The following is a 17,299-nucleotide window of genomic DNA, read 5'->3' on the forward strand; positions in this document are numbered from 1 at the left end:
ACGAACCATTTTACACAATCACTACCTCGATAGAGTTTGAAAGAGCACAAATCTCTGTCAAAACTACAGTGTAAATAATATGCTACGCTGTATGGCACATGTTCGTGAATTGGAGTTGAATGTGAGGTGTCATCACTTGGAAAACAAGTAGTCACAGGTTTCAGTATGCATTCTGTGTCAGCATACACAATAAAAGGCACTGGCTCTTTAACCTTATACTCGGTAAAGTACACTAGCCGTTCGCTATCCGAAGGCATTATACTTTTGCCCACCGGAAATTGTATACAGTTATTAGTATGCAAAGCTAATTTTTCCTTATTAGAAAAGTAAGACAAACACCGTCTGCAAATATAAATTCTATTATGGTTCTTCGTAAGAGATGAGCGCACAAGACGTGGAAGATTCTTAATCAAACAAAAGTGATACTTCTCACTGTCGCCAATCTGAAGCATTAGAAGATCTACGATCTTTTCACACGTTTTATGTGAAATGTACAAAGGTACAAGAGTAAACTCTTTTTTGTCATTATTCCGTCCTATGCACACCCAGTTGTTCTCGTCATACTGCGCTCCGAATACATTCACGGAGATTTCGTTTTGATCTTCAAATTTTCTCATGTATCTCATTTCCATCGGGATTGGTATGTCTTTTAAATTTAAAATTGCATTATAATGTGGATAAGAAGAAATGCGATCTACATGATGTTTAGCTGGAATTAAGCCAGCAACTACACTCCACGCAAAGCAAGCATCTCGTGTGTTCCGCAGATTAATAACTGCTTTCTTGTTTCGAATTGCTGTAGGCAACGTTAGACTAGTTGGCGACTTGCCCACGTGAAAACCTACATTTTTATTAATGTTTATCCGCAATTCGCGAATTCGTAGCAGAGACCATCCCGAATCACGAGCCTCGAACTCTGATAATTTTTTCAGAATCGGTCTCGTTACATGTTCGTTGTACCATTCTCTTAAATTAGTACCGTCAGTAATTTCAGCGTTCCTTGTATGAAAATAATTGTTATCGATTTTCTCGTGACGGACATGTTGTGTGCAGAGAACGGTATTTACTTTTAATGCTTGTGTCTTGAGTGCTTCCTTCACGTATTTATTAAACCACACGTAAGATTTATCTAGGAACTCTTCGGGGAGTAAGAAATCATTGTTAACGTTTACCACCGCTAGTGTGTACACTCTGCGCCGAAAAGCTTCCTCGATTTGTTTACACTGGAAAGCAGACAAATCTTCTATCTGAAAAGTTAGTCCATTAACAGCGCGAGCGTGAAAATAAATTTCTAACATCTGATTACGCATTTCCTCTAGCTCGTTAAGATTTTCAATCAGCTTGAACTGAGCTTCTTCTCGCTCGTCGCTAGGTTCGAACCGATATGAAATTAGTATTGATCCATTTACCTCCCTCATAAACGCGCGAATGCGTTCAAACGCTCTATCGAAATGAGTTTGCATTCTACCCGCATCTTCATCTGTCTGTAAATTAATGTCTAGTTTCCTACGTTTGCTGCTCGACTCCATGACTACAAAAAAAAATTACGATTTGGTGCTAAATTTTTCAGCAATCTCAAGACAAGTCCAGCAGTTGCTGTAGCAACGACTTATCAAGAATGTACAATCCGTCATTACACAGTATAACCATCGAGCTAGGTCACTACCTTCTGCATCGCGTGAACAGTGTACAGCTTCGCTAGGAAACTCCTCCTGAAGCTTCCCTAGCAATGTATTACGGTAATAGGAAATGTTATTTGAATTTTGTGACGAAAAGGAAAATTCAATTTTATAAATTTCTTCGAATGTATTATAGCCAAGAAATAAAAGAAAATGTTCATTACTTGAAAGTTCACTCAAAAGAAATCGCACTACAGCAGCTGTCACTTCCTGCTGGCTTTCGTAAGCTTTACTCAGGTTCGTCACATATACTGTATAATTAAAAAGAGGACCCCCTCTGTTCCATAGTTCAATACAATTAGCACTCACTTCTTGTTCTTGTTGTGCGCTCAGTTGTCCCGCTTCATCTTCAACGGGCTGTGAAGTAGCGACCACATCCTCCTCTCGATGTACTTGAAGACGACGACTCTGTATGCTTGGATATGCTTGATGTTCAGTTCCTGGTTTAATCTCAACTTTCTTCCACTTCATCATATTACCACCTCGGACCTGAAAAGACAACACCACATACTATTTTCAATTAACAAAACAATTATGCGAATACGGCGAAAAAAAAAAAAGTTACATTAAGAACGAAAATACTCTCTGCATACTTACTTAGTTAAAATAGATGTCGTAACTGATGACATTCTACTGTAGGAAGCACACTTGATGGTAGCCCCTCTCCATGCCTCTGTACATCATTTTCAAGTTGTTTTTTAAAGAATTTATTTCTTCTATTTCTTCTGCTGTAAGTTTTGAGAATTGCGCCGGCAGGAAAACACTCACAGTCTCCTCATCTTCCCCTTCTATATCAACGATTATTTTCCTCCCAAATCTTGTTTCTACCGCTCTCAGCGCTTTAACCTTAAATGGATGGTTAAGTTGCAACTCACTTAACTTTCTATTATGATATTGTGGTGCCTTGGCAATTTTGTTTAATTTCATTAACATATCCATTCTGTTGAAACTGTTATATCTTTTTAAAATTATCAAACTAAATAAACTTACACTTACTGAAGAGGAAAGAAAAGTAGTAGTAGTAGTAGTAGTAGAGAACTCTTCCAACTAGATGATAGTTTTCATGTTGCGCTCTGCTCCTTAAATACTCCCTGCCACCACCTTCACTCCTCACCAGTAGGCTGGACTTGTCACTAGTTCACCTTCACTCAAAATTACAACCTACAAAAAACATCCTGTTCGTGACAGAGATAACCTTCAACAAGTTAGAAAGCGGATCTTGCCTAGTAACAGCTGCACTGTAGCACTCCTTAGTGTTTCCCCCTCACCCCTCCAGTAAGAGAGGAGTGAGGGATCATTTTTTTAACATAAACTAACATCCTGTTCAGCTTTCACCAGCAAGTGACCTATTAAAGCAAATCCAGTTGCCACATAGTTACTGTACCTTGGACACAAGAGTAACCTTTCAAGAAAATTAATTACCTCTTACATAAAGACCTCTGAGTGTGTTGTCCTCATTCTACATGTGGTTGACCCCCTTAGGCAGTGAAAGCTACTCCAGCAAAATCCAGTCACAGCACCTTGCCCCCCCACACCTTTCAAGAATTAATTACCTCTCACATTAAGACCTTGCAGTATGTGTAGTTAACATTCCACACACGCCTTGGCAAGTGAGAGGCCCCTTCAGGGAGTGAAGCGCACGGGGGGGCATGCGCAGTGGCTGCCGCTGGTCCAGAATTCTTGTCTCGAAAAGCTGGTCCAGAATTCTTCTAGATCCTCTACTGACGTATGGAGGTCGGCAGCGTGTGTAGAAAAGGAGTCGTATATGATATATGGATGTCGGCGTCAAAGGGCTAATGTGGGGTTGTTGTCAGTTGCCTCAATAAGGGAGATTACGATAGTAGAGTAGAAAGAAGAATACTGGACCAGCTTTGCGAGAGAAGAATTCTGGACCAGCGGCAGCCACTGCGCATGCCCGTGCGCTTCACTCCCTGAAGGGGCCTCTCACTTGCTAAGGCACGTGCGTGGGGGCGCCTCTCGCTGTCAAGGCTACACACAAGTGTGGAATGTCGCTCCTTGTGGTAGCTTACTACTGCTATGCCTAGGTGGGTGGGCGTGATAGGTAACATCACTTGTTTTGGTGCGTAATTGAGTATCTTTTTACTGAAAGGTATTGTAAGAGCAAAACAAGTTCACTATTAACCTTACTCTTCTAGTAGAGATTTTAAAAAAAAGATCCTCTATTGAGTGTAATTAACTGCTTTGTTCAATTAGCAAAAAAAATATTCTACCCTACTTGCCTATGTGATTACCTCTTGAATTGTTTATGTTGGTGACAGGAAAGACATTTTGACAAAAATCATCATGTTAGATATGGTACTAAATTTATATATTTTTTTTGCAGAGTTCTTTTTACTTGTTAGGGTGCATGTAGGAAATGTTAACTACACTTACCCAGAGGTCTTTATGTAAGAGGTAAATATTTCTTGAAAGGCAAGGTTCTGTGACTAGATTTGCTTCTAAAAGTTACTTGCTGAGTTCCTCTCACTGTTCAAGGTGAGACAGCTACATGTTAAATAATTGCAGCAACTGGATTTGCTTCACAAGGTTACTTGGTGGCGAAAGGTGAACAGGATATGAGATTTTTTTGTAAAAAAGAATCGCTCCCCTCCTCCTGCTTACCTGTCTGTTGAAGGTTAGCTACTAACAACTCTAGCCAACTGGTGAGCAGTGAAGGACAACACAAAAGTGCTTAGTTTAATTAAATAATAAAAATATTTTTCTTGACTACTTACCTTTAATTATTTTTTCGACAGGTTGCACATCTAGCTGTAATTCTTGACGATAGATACACGCATTGTTTACTAACCTTACATCAATAAATGTCATCTATGAAATATCATTGTACAAGGTAAAAAACAAATTTTAAAAAAAAACTCGGATAAAGTCTGAAATCAGAGGTTGATTAAGACATTCCGTTGTTACGAACGCGATAGTATGAATTTTTACATACGGAATAAAACAAAAACATCTCGCCATTTTTGTTGGATACGTCGGCAACTGTTTATACTCATCGAGGTCAAACAGCCTATACATGAGAGTGTCATGTCTGTGATTTCTTATTATCATTGTCCAAGATGGCTAACACAAAAAAAATTCATTATGATCTCTGAACTAATACATTAGTTAGGCTAACACATGATGTGCTATCTCATCAAAAATTATATCGAATATATATGTTTAGCACGGAAGATGAAATAATAAATCGTCTAATGAATCAGTTAGGGGCGCGTGAATTCACCGCAAAGAACAACAGCAAAGAACTTCAGTGAACAAAGACATCAAACACGACAGTGTTTTAACAAAACAAAAAAACGTGCTGCCACGTAGCTGAAATATTGGTTGAAAAACTGTAAAGCATGGTTTCTTTTTAAATAAAATATTACGAATTATTTCTTAATCAACCTCTGAATTGAGACAGTGTGTGAGTGAAAGCTATAATTTGTCACACCTACACAGGTTGGTGATTTGAGGATAGAAGAAATAAAATCTGGTAAAGGATTCAAGGTTATAGCATTTGGATGGTGTAAAAACAAAAAAAAATATGTGCATGCATATATAGGTTAGAATGAATTATTTAAGCAACTCGAATAATAAGTGGAACATCACAGTGTTTTATTTACCTGTTAGTTCAAAATACATGATTAAATTCTTTCTTACATGCTTCACAGTCTTTAATCATTGGATTCGCTCCGTCAAAACCATCAACCTCGTCCTGTCCTCTGTAGCAATAATGTCTGACACATGGGCTGCAGACTGCTATTTCCAGTTTTGCTTTTACATAGTAGGGTAGTTTCTCCCATGCTTCATCTAAATCTTTAGCGGCATATGTTGAGAGAAACCCAGATGGTAAATAGCGAATTAGATGTTGTGGCATTCGAAGTAAACTGCCATGTGTATAGTATGATGTAATAGCCTCACTTACTAGTGAGAAATATATTGTACGTAAAGGATCAGGTTTAATACTTGGTGTACAAAGTTCACATTTACACTGGATGTTACGGTTTCTCTTCTCACCAAACTCATTCTTTACTTGTCGCTCCATGACTGATGACACGCACACACTGTTGCCAACAAAGACAATACCTTAATATTTATTCACACACTTTTTTAAATAGTGTGCTACAGTTTACGTTACGTCACACTGACATGGCGTATACTCCAGTTAGCTTTAAAGTACACTTCTCTTAGCAGTTGCCTAGTGTGAAAATAGCGAACTAGAGAGAATAATTTTATGATTGCCAACGAGGAGGATCGAACTTGTACTCTTCTAGATGTGAGCGAATTCACTTGCTTTATATAAAAATTTTAATGCTAGGTGTAAGATAATCTCACATTATATTACCAGACGCGACTTTATTGTGTGTAAAATTATTATTTTGTAGACATATGTTTGAAGCAGAACATTCCTTTGTAGTGTATATCTATCCCGGATGTTTTCTGCAAGCAGCTTTCGCATAAACCGGTTAACGCCTTACTACTTTCGCGGTCATTGCTGGTCATGGTCGTGCTTTGACCACGGTTTCATCAAGGCTACAAAAAAAGGATGCGTGAACGTAAGTCCGGGTCACTACGCAGCTTACTAGCAGATGTTGTATCCAGGCAGGTTTTTTGAAACTAGTTGTTTTTTCAAATTACATATCGCCGTTAGAACGGGTATATATACTGCGATCGCTTGCTGTAGGTACGTTACAGTTTCAAACAGCTATCGAAATGCCGTCTGTCCAAGAAACTCTCTTTGAAAAGCTTCTAGCGCTGCGGGAAGTAGTTAGATTAATGGAAATGTGTGAGATAAATAATATAGTGGAAGTACAGGGCTCATTTGAAAGAGCGATTGTAAACAGAATACGTCATATGACTAACGAAGAGTTTCGGCTTCTCGTTAGGCTGCATACTCGTATTTTGTTACGACGCGAAAGCCCGAACTTCCATATATTATTTATTCACAAATTTAGTTTCTTTTCCTGCAACGTCATGTTAGCTGAACTAAGAGAGCTAATGGAGGATCACGGAAGTGATGGCGATATTTTTGGTGAGTTTTTACTTTTTTTTAAATTTCAAGACTTCGTCTATTGTCGGATTGCGAAAGATTTTAATTTTACATTAACTTTTTCTTTCTATATAGGAGAAGAATAAGAAGTGAGCCTGGAGGAGGAGGAGAATTTAATTTATTTGAACTGTTATAGGTGAGTGCAAAAATATATTTTATTTATCTTGCTTTCTTTTCTGCTCTTAGGAAGATAAACTAATTAAAGATAATTTTTTTACGTCGCACTAACACAGATACGTAAAGGAGTAGGAAAAAGGATGCAGTTTAATTTTTTATTAAAAAATTACAAGAGGTTATCTTTAGTTAAATTTTGTTTAATATAATTTATTAAGATACATGTTACACAAATGTTTCGAATTAATTATGCAGAGTTGAGGTGGAAATATCTTCTTGCTTGAGGTAATGTCCAACGTTGCCATCAACAAAACAAACAGCACAGTTTCTTGAGCAAGGGAAGTCTGCAACAATATAGAGAGGACACTATAAGATGGTAAATCTATCAGACATTAGAGTAAAAAATTAAAAATATATTATACTAGCGTACTTACTATTGATTTTTTTAGAATACATATTCCTTCGGAATCCATGAATTATGCGTGGCGTCGAATCCTAGCCACGATACGAAAACTTTGTCGTTCTTTCTTTTTAAAATTTTATCAATGAGGTATATTTTAGGATGTTTTGTCTTCTGCAGTTCTTGTTCATAGAACGCACCAAATATTGGTTTATTTTGATAGTCGTGAAGCAAGTAAGTTCTCGGTGATGTTTCTTTTACTTTTCTTACAGTAAATAATTCATTACTCCAATTAGGAGTATAGCCCTTTGTAAAATATCGCTTAGTTTTACTTATTCGTACTGTGTCACCTACTTTAAATTTTGGTGGATAAGGTGACTTCTTTTTCTTCATTTCCCGTAATTTGTACACAGTAGCAAGTTGTTGTAGATTATTTGTGACGTCTATAGTTTTCATACCAATCGTACGATGTTTTCGATTATTATATTCATCTAATAGTTTTGGTAGCATGCGAAGCCAGTGGTATGATCCGCACGCCGAGAATTTCCTCCACATCCACTGCTTCAGTGTTCGATTGAAGCGTTCAACTACGCTTGCCTTCAAGCTGCTCCCTGTCGAATAGTGCTTAATTTTTCTTATTGTAATCCACTGTTGAAAAATCTTATTATAAAATTCTTTTCCCCTGTCAGTTTGCAGATGTTTTGGATAGCGTTTACATTTTGAATAGATGCGTTCCATATTCTCCACTACTTCGTTTCCTGTTTTTGATTTAAGTGGAACTGCCCAGGCATACTTTGAATAAACATCAATAACAGTTAACATGTATTTATATCCACTATTAACTTTCGAAAACAGAGACATATCAACAAGATCCGCTTGATGTAAATCATCTCTCCCCCGGCTAATAACGCTCCGTCTTTCAAAATTCTTTCGCACTGGAGCGTGGAGTTCTTTCGCTATTTCTTCTCTGATATTGTTCATAAAGTATAGGTAAAAGAATTCGTTCTGTGTCGTCTATTCGTTTCTTGAATCGCAGTCGATCTATAGCCAGTTGTTGCCAGTTGCTTCTTCTGTCTTCACATCCAATTTCATAGATTACTGAAATATCCTTTGAGAATCTAACCGCTTTAAATATATTTGCGAACGGAAGTTCGTCCCACCGCGCAGTGTTCATTTATTCGATGTACCTCGACTTTCGAAGTTCTTCTTCGATTGACAAGATTTCGTTTTCGTGTGACGAATGACCAGCACTTCTAGATGCTATTAACTTTTTCAGTCTCTCCACTAGACTGTTTGGATCATTCCAATGAACTAATTCGATCTTCTTTCTTTGTTCATTTTTCCACTTGGCTACTTTTGATCCTCTTCCTGTACGTTTGTATTTGTGTACACTTACAAATTTTGGTGTGCTCCTTCCTTTTTTCACTTTTGCATCTTCTACTAATGGCTTGATAATTTTTTTGAAATTTGAGCGATTTCGTGCCTCTCATTGGCTTGCCTGCGTCATACTGTTTCCTGTGTGCGTTAGTGTAATTTAATATATGACTGTAAGCTGACAGATCCTTATCATCATACAACTGTGCGTCCGGATCTTTCTGAAATATTAATTCAAGGAGACCTTCAGTTAAAGGATAGTTAAAATTGTCAATTATAGGATTGTTATCGCGAAACAGTACTTTTTTACTCCCTAAATAGTGTTCTCCATGAAGTACTCGAACCCCGAATATTCTATCAACTTTGTGTCTCAATTGTGGGTTAAGATAATTTTGCAGGAGAGTTGTAACCTTTCTGTCCAGAGTTTCTTCTTCTTATTCTGATTCTTCTTCTTCCTCATCACTTATATAACTATTTAATTTTCGATTTTTCTTTGCAATTAATCCATTCGAGTTAACTTTAAGCTGCTGTAGTTTATTTAATGGTGCAGTTATTGGTTTAAATGTTTCTTCTAACTTTAGTTGGTTTAAAGCCATATCTGCTTTAAGAGAGTTATATTTTTTTTACATCTTTTCTTAATTTTGCTAGTTTATCCTTTACACGACTTTTTTCCACTATGTTCGCCTGCATTTTTTTAAACTGAAGCGTAACGTCTATTGTTTTACTCATATATAGTATATTCAAAGAGTATATGGAGCGGAAGATGGTTAGTATTCCATTGTTCTGGGTCTTTTAGGCGGAATTGAATTTCATCACCTTCCTTTACTTCTAATTCGATTGGATTGTTCACGTGATTAATCATCGCATATACCAGAGAACCACGTGAAACTGTTAACGGTGTAAGTGTACCCGTGTAGGGAAGCTTATACATAAGACGACAGTTTTGTAGCATATATATTGGTGACTGATTTGACGGTAGACTGTTAATTTGAAAAAGAGCTTTTCTTGGTTTTTTGTGCACTTCCTTTTTCATCACTTCAAACTCTTCTTTTGCAGTAGCAAACGTTTCTAAATACTGTTTGTTAACAACATCTTGCTCGTGGATAGGTGAATCAACATTCATAATTCGTTTGTTCTTCATATTTAATTCTCCGTTAGATTCTACTGGTAGAGAATTTTTCTGAAGTTTAGATATGACAAGTTTTAACTCGTCAACTTCTCTCCGCGCAGCTGCATACTGTTCTACAAAGATTTTATTTGCAACATCTTTCTCATTTAACGGATTATGTACGTTAGTAATTCGCTTATTTTCCATACTCAAAGTACCACCCACATCAACGTTTAGTTTCTGTTGATTGCTTATTTCATTCTTCAGTTTTTCGAGTTCTTCACGCGCTGCTGAATGTTTTTCCAGGTATGCTTTATTAATCGCATCCGTCGAATGAATAGGTTTGCCGATATTTGTTACTCGTTTATTTTGCATATCTATCGATCCATCGTCATTCAGTTGTAGTAGTCTACCTTTTGTATGCTTTTCTAAAACTAAAAGCGAAATTGCATCTTGTTCCTCTTCAGGATCTGCCACACCCGATATTCTCTTGTTGTTCATGTTGAGGTTATTGTCAGTTACAGGAAGGTGATCATCCACAATATCACGTAAAAGAGAATCAACATATTCTATGCGTGCAGAAACGTCGTTAACTCGTTTCTCTAAATTTCTCTGCACATGGTTAGTGTGCGTACGCATTGTGTCAAGCGAAACTGCTTCGTTTCCATTCATCGCTGGAGCTATTCCTTTCAGCCTTTTGTTCTTAAAATCAACTGCTTCCTCTTCTAGTTCACATATGTCATGTATTTCATTTTTAAGATCTAAAATGTCACGTTGTATTTCTTCTTTATTAATACTGTCCTTAACGGTTTTTAACACATAATTTTTATTACAAGCATCCTCCATGTTTATAGGATTGCCGACGTTCTTTAAACGTTTACCATGAATACTTAAGTTTCCGTCAGATGTTGATGTTACGTAATTTGTATTAACCATCATTTTTTCATCTACATATGATTTAGTAGCAATATCATGACGTGATGATGGTCGCGTTACATACACGTTACTGGTTCTGTTGTTTGATGCCATCGTGATGTTCTTTCTCTACTCAACAATTCGAAAATGAGTTCGTTAATGTATACACTCTCGTATTTATATCACATAAAATATATCGAATCCATTTCGATATCGACCTTTCCTTATTTCGCTATCCTTATCGATAACGAGAAAGCTGAATTTCGACTGCGACCAACAACGATAACATAAATCAGTGAACTGGTTGTAACTCATATCGGTGTTCACGTGATCGTCGTAGACATGCCGAAGATTTCTTGCATCTTGTTTAAACAGAATAATGAAATTAGCGTTGTCTCTAATAAGTTGTTTGGGAATGCAGGAATAGGTCTGACATAAGTAAAAAACATCCACGATATGGTGTCGACCTCTACTAAAGTAGTCTTTCATGTGCTGCTGTTTGTAGCTTGCTACATCGTCAAAAATAAACACGGAATTTCTTTGAGCTTTTTCTGGCGGTATTACTTTTAAAAGATTTTAAAAGCTTCTCTAGCTCAATATATTTCTTCTGCGACAATGATTTTGAGTAAACATACACATTCTCAAAACGTAACCCGTTCGGTTGCAATAACAAATTAATCATTACATTAGTCTTCCCTGCATTCGATGGTCCGCATATGAGACCGCGTATTGTGTCCGGCAACAGTTTACTATGTTTAGTTTTCTTTCCTACTGAACGTTTTGTGTCGTTCAGATTTGCAACAGGTAAAGATATCGATTTTTTATTGTCTTCACCATCACTTTCTTTTGATGATGATAATTTTCAACGATCGAGTGCACAGTGGATTTCTTTTTTCTCAAAGTTATTGTTGATTACTAAATAAACACGAACTTTTTTTACCTTCTGTTTTACTTATCTAGTTCCAAAATGGTTCGTGCATCACACTACACGTAGTATTAAGAAGTGCTGGAAGAGCTGTCCTGTTATAGTGATCTAATACTATGTTGCCAACTTCACAACCCCTCATATACCGACAAGAAGGTGACCATTTTCTATGTTCTGTTAACGGGTCATCATCTTTATCCCACGAAAATAATTCGATTCCGCAAAAAATACATTTAACTGCATCTAGGTATCCCGTGAAGTAAAATCCAGCTTTAGCTAAACTTACGGGGTCTATCCACGGTACACGCCATCTAGCGAAAGTCCTTATCCGATCTACCTCAGATTTTAAATTTAACGGACGAGGAATGTACGCCATGTCGCTGTAAAATGAGGAGAGCAGAAAAATATCTCTCTTATTTATATATATCTTTCTACCTTTCAGAAAAAAAAGAAAAAAAAATAAACTTACATACATTTTTAGTACTCAACAGTTGCACATCGTGTAAAAATGTAATTCGTATATAATAACACACTTGATAGCAGGAGCTCTTATTTGAGTATGCTGCGTCGAAGACGCAACGTTGTAGCAGCTCCATGTAAACGAGTAGGGAAAGGAGGAATAATAGGCAAAGTTCTTAATAAAGCTATAGATAATTTACCAGTAGAATTGCACATACCAGGTTATGAATTCTATGGACCTGGGACAAAGTTAGAAAAACGACTTAAGCGTGGTGATCAAGGAATAAATCTATTAGATAAGGCATGTAAAGAACACTATATCGCTTACGCTACATACAAAGACCAGAACAGAAGGAAAGAAGCAGATGAAATCTTAGCCTCTAAGGCTTGGTCTCGTGTAAACTCTCAGGACGCATCATTAGGAGAAAGAGCAGCTGCACTAGCAGTTACGGGTATTATGAAAGCGAAAACTAAAGTAGGTGGTGGTAGACGAAGAAGAAAATCAAAACATCGAAGAGAACGAGTAAAACAAAAAAAAGACAACATGCTGTAAAAAAAGAGAAAGGTGGTTTTCTTCCACTCCTTCCGATATTTGTAGCCTTGTCGGGCTTGGGCGGTCTAGCAAGTGGAGCTGCGGGCATAGCATCGGCTGTAAACAAGGCGAAAGCCGCACAGGAAGAATTAAAAGAAATGAAGCGCCACAATCGAATGCTAGAAGCGATGAGTGGGAAAGGGCTTTCTACTCGAAACAAAGGAAAGGGCATTTACTTAAATCCTCCAGCATACAAAAGATAATGGAAGGTCTGCCGAATAGAGCATTAACTAACATAGATCTATATCGTTACGCATATCGTTTAAAAATTCCCTACTTCAGAGGTGTGTTTATGCGAGATACGTTACCGAAAATTTCTCTTAAAAATGAGAGTTGTATTTTGAATTTAGATCCGATAAGTAAATCTGGTTCGCACTGGGTTGCGTTCAGTAAACGAGGTGCGTATGTCTACTACTTCGATAGTTTTGGTAATTTACGTCCCCCTAAAGAGGTATTAGAATATTTAAGAAACTGTTACATTCGATATAATTTTCATTCTTATCAAACTTTTAATTCATCAATTTGTGGTCATCTGTGTTTACTATTTTTATACTGTATAAATAAAGCAAGACCTTAGTATTTGTGTTCAGTGTGCACGATGCCGTATGAAAGACGGATTACACTCGAGGGTAGAGGCTCGAAGATTGATGTAGTATTAGAAACTCCGATTTATTTGAATAGAGCTTCTTTCTATGAAATAGGTCTTGCCGCACTATTTACATCTAATAGTATTCGAAATGTCACTAGTAAAAATAATAAGTTTGCTATATATTTGAATGGTAAAAAAATTCTTTTGAGTGTAGCAGAAGGCATTTATGAATTCGAAGATCTTGTTGCAAAAATAGAAAGTTTGCTAACTATTAAAAATGTGAAACTATTTCTGCGGGAGTACACTCCAAAACTTAGTTTGTTTATCACGACTATTAACAACAAACCTACTATGCATTCTCCGTTTGACATTGATTTCAATGTACCGAACAGTGTTGGCACTAGCTTAGGTTATCTGTTAAATGTATATGAGAAATATGCTAACCATGAATCACAGCTGAATGAAATAGGTAACGTAATCGTTAATAGCACAAATAACCAGATTGGTATTAAAATGAAGGGAGACAAAACAACTGTACTCACATTACCGGAAGGTAGTTACACTTTTTCGGAAATAGGAGCTCTAGTTCAAGAAGCAATAATTAACAACTTTCCTATTCTCGAAGAGGAGAATGACTCTCTAGATGGAGATAGTAAACTTATTACTATTACTTACGAAAAGACCTATCTTCGCTGTAAAATGTCCTCCAACCTAGACGTAGACTTTGATGTTTCCGATTCAATTGCTGATTTGTTAGGATTTTCACGTCGAAAATATGATGCTAATAAATTACATATTTCAGGAGAGATTATTAAAATTAATAACGTGAACTCGATTCGTGTATGTTGTAATCTCGTGATAGGTTCCGGTTCCTACCTCAACGGTAAACAAACACATTCGTTATACAATTTTAAACCGCTTGTTCCAGCAGGCTATCCTATCGTAGTTCAACCGTCAACTATAAGCTTCTTACCGGTAAACACTAGTGTTATTCAACATATATCCGTCGTACTCGAAGATCAGTTCGAAAACCCAATCGACTTACAAAATGAGGATGTAACAGTAGAGTTAATTATTCGTCCAGTAAAAATACAGTAATCATATATAACATAAAGCGTACACTTATGTACTATCATTCGAGTAAGGAACAGTTGAACAACAACATCATGGTAGTAATTTACAACAACCAGTCAAAAAACCGAGGATTAAAAGAGGAAGCAGCTAGAGTAGTAAAATATAGAGTAAAGCTAAAAAAACAATCTCATCGTGTACGCGACAAGAAAAAATTAACCACAAACAATAAAGACTTTTTACAATCGCTAGGCTACCGACTACTATAAGTTCTATTTCTCCTACAGAAACTACTTTACTCTCTTTTCGTGTGCGTAATCAAGGTAACATTACTCTCTTTTTGTGTGAAATCACTTTACAATGCTACCGACTGCCCCCCCAGGATAAAGCATATAAATTCTAATTCTCTACCAAAAACTACTTTAGTCTCTTTTTGTGTACAATCACGCTAACATCAAGGAGAAATATGTTCAACGTAACGGACAAAGTTATATTTGACAACAGAGTTGCTAGGCGGGAAGTAAGGAGCTATCATCCATATGCTGGCACGAAATATGAAAACAACGATGAAATTCGAGTTCCTGTACACAACCAAGAACATATATTTTTACCCTCTGAAGCTGATGTTCACATCGAAGGTGAAATAGTTAGATCAAGCGCAGATAATACACCTTCAGCTACAGCCGTTCCCGATCAAAACTTTGCAGCAAATCTCTTCGATGAAATGCGTATTGAATTGAATGGGAAAGAGATTGAAAGAACACGACGTGTAGGCACGACTAGTGCTATAAAAACTTTCGCCTCTTATTCTAAAAATGAAATGTTAGCGCTGCAAAATGCTGGCTATTTTCCATCAATTTCTACACCACCATACGAAGCTAATATTGTCCACGCAACTACAAAGCTGTTCCAAGCAATTATCCCACTGAGTCTTCTTTGCGGATTATTTGAAGACTACAGGAAACCATTCATAAACTGTAAACTTGAATTTATCTTTATTCGTTCTAGAGATGACAAATGTGCACTGTTTTCAGCCAACGCGGAAGATACAGCTAAGGTCAAAGTACGAAAAATGTATATAAAGCTACCAACTCTAATACTGTCCGACGAGGAAGAAGTTAAACGCATAAAGTTAATCCAAAAAATTCCTTCTATTCCTGTAGCATTTCGATCGTGGAGTTATCACGAGTTACCTACTATTCCAAATTCAACGAAAATTAATTGGACTGTTATGACTACGTCACAAATAGAAAAACCGATAGTTTTTACGCTTACTTTCCAAACCGATCGTAAGAAAATTAATGTTTCTTCTTCTCTGTTCGATCACTGTAATATTCGATCCGTTGGCGTATTCTTAAATTCAAACTTTTATCCCTATGAAAAGGCTGTAGCTAATTTTAACAATGGCGACTACAGTGAATTGTATGATATGTTCATCAAGTTTCGTAATGCGTACTATCAGCTTGATGATAATCGTTCCGAACCGAACATATCACGAAGTGAATTTCACTCGCATTGTCCTATTGTTGTTGTTAATTGCATGGAACAGGTTGAATCGATAAAATCTTCCTCTGTAGATGTTCGCGTTGAAATTGAAACAAACGAACCTATTCCAGCCAACACTACTCTGCATTGCATTATTATTCATGATCGCATAATAAATTATAAACCACTAACGAATGAAGTATTTTTCTTCCAATGATCTTGCGCGAGTTTTTCTTCCTTTTTTCTTTCTAATAGTGTATATAAACGAGAGAGTGAAGATTCTCTGCTTCAGTTCTTCGATATCAAGCACACCATCAGTGCAAAACCCAGAGGAGTGATAGCTGACATTCAGAGGTTACCTACTGGAGGTTACGAGATAGCCTGTTGTAATATAGATTCGTCTACAAATGTGTTATCTACTGCTCTATTAGGTATGAGTGTACCTAATTTAGATTTCACGCTTACGTCGTTTTTCAATCTTCTCAGTGAACAACAATACCAATATCTGGTTGTGTGCAACTGTGTTAATGAGTTACGTCTATTAGCACTGCAAGAGTATCCTCGTACATGCATAATTGACTTGAACACTATAGAAGGTGTACCTGATTTAAGAACAATGCGTAACGAGTGTTTCCCTGTTGACTGTCCGCGCCATTTACCACATGTTGCAAGACATTCAGGCAGCTGTGCTATGTTCAACGTTCACGCAGTTCATAGTTGGCTAAAATCGTCAGATGGTGTGATGAGAATAGTGTGTTCAGTGATAAACAAATTTAAGAAAGAAGGTGTGAGCAGATTCAATAAATTTGAGTGGACTTTCTTCCCTGAAAACATATTATCTATTTACGAACAACATCAGTTAAGTGCGCTCTGGCAGTATCTACCAGATCATCTGAAGGCGAACTTACACCAGGCTTGTCAGGATTCAGGAGCTAACAACAACGACATCATCCGAGCTTGATATCAGCTACTAATACATCAATTATTAAGGTGAAAAAAATAGATATAATACCATCCTTTTTTCCTTGCTTGTTTTTTTGGTTTTATTCTGCTTCTAACTAATTTATTTATTTTTTCTCCTCTGCAGGTGTCTCCTCATAGTGGCATCAACAACAACAACAACAACAACAACAACAACAACAACGACGTCTGAGCTTGATATTAGTTACTATTTCATCAATTATTAAGGTAAAGAAAAAAATTAGTTTCCTTTTTTTTCTTGCTTGCTTTTTCTGTTTTATGCTGCTATCAACTAATTTTTCTTTCCTTTTTTTCCCCTCCGCAGGACTCTCCTCTGGTGGCGGTGGAAGATTCAGTCTCTGCAGATCTCTCCTCGTGGTTGCAGTTACAAAGTCAATCAGAAGTTTATATTTTGAAAAACCTCTGTAGTTTCCTATTCAATAAACTTGATTGTAAAAAAGAAATATGTTCTCTTTTTTTCATTCTCCTACTCCTACTTTAGTTAAGAGTACAAGGAATAAAAGGAGAGGCTGCGCAGGATAGCTTGAAAGAAAATCAACTTTTTGATCATCTAGTGT

The sequence above is a fragment of the Anabrus simplex genome, chromosome X, assembly GCF_040414725.1.
Source record: "Anabrus simplex isolate iqAnaSimp1 chromosome X, ASM4041472v1, whole genome shotgun sequence".
NCBI lineage: Eukaryota > Metazoa > Arthropoda > Insecta > Orthoptera > Tettigoniidae > Anabrus > Anabrus simplex.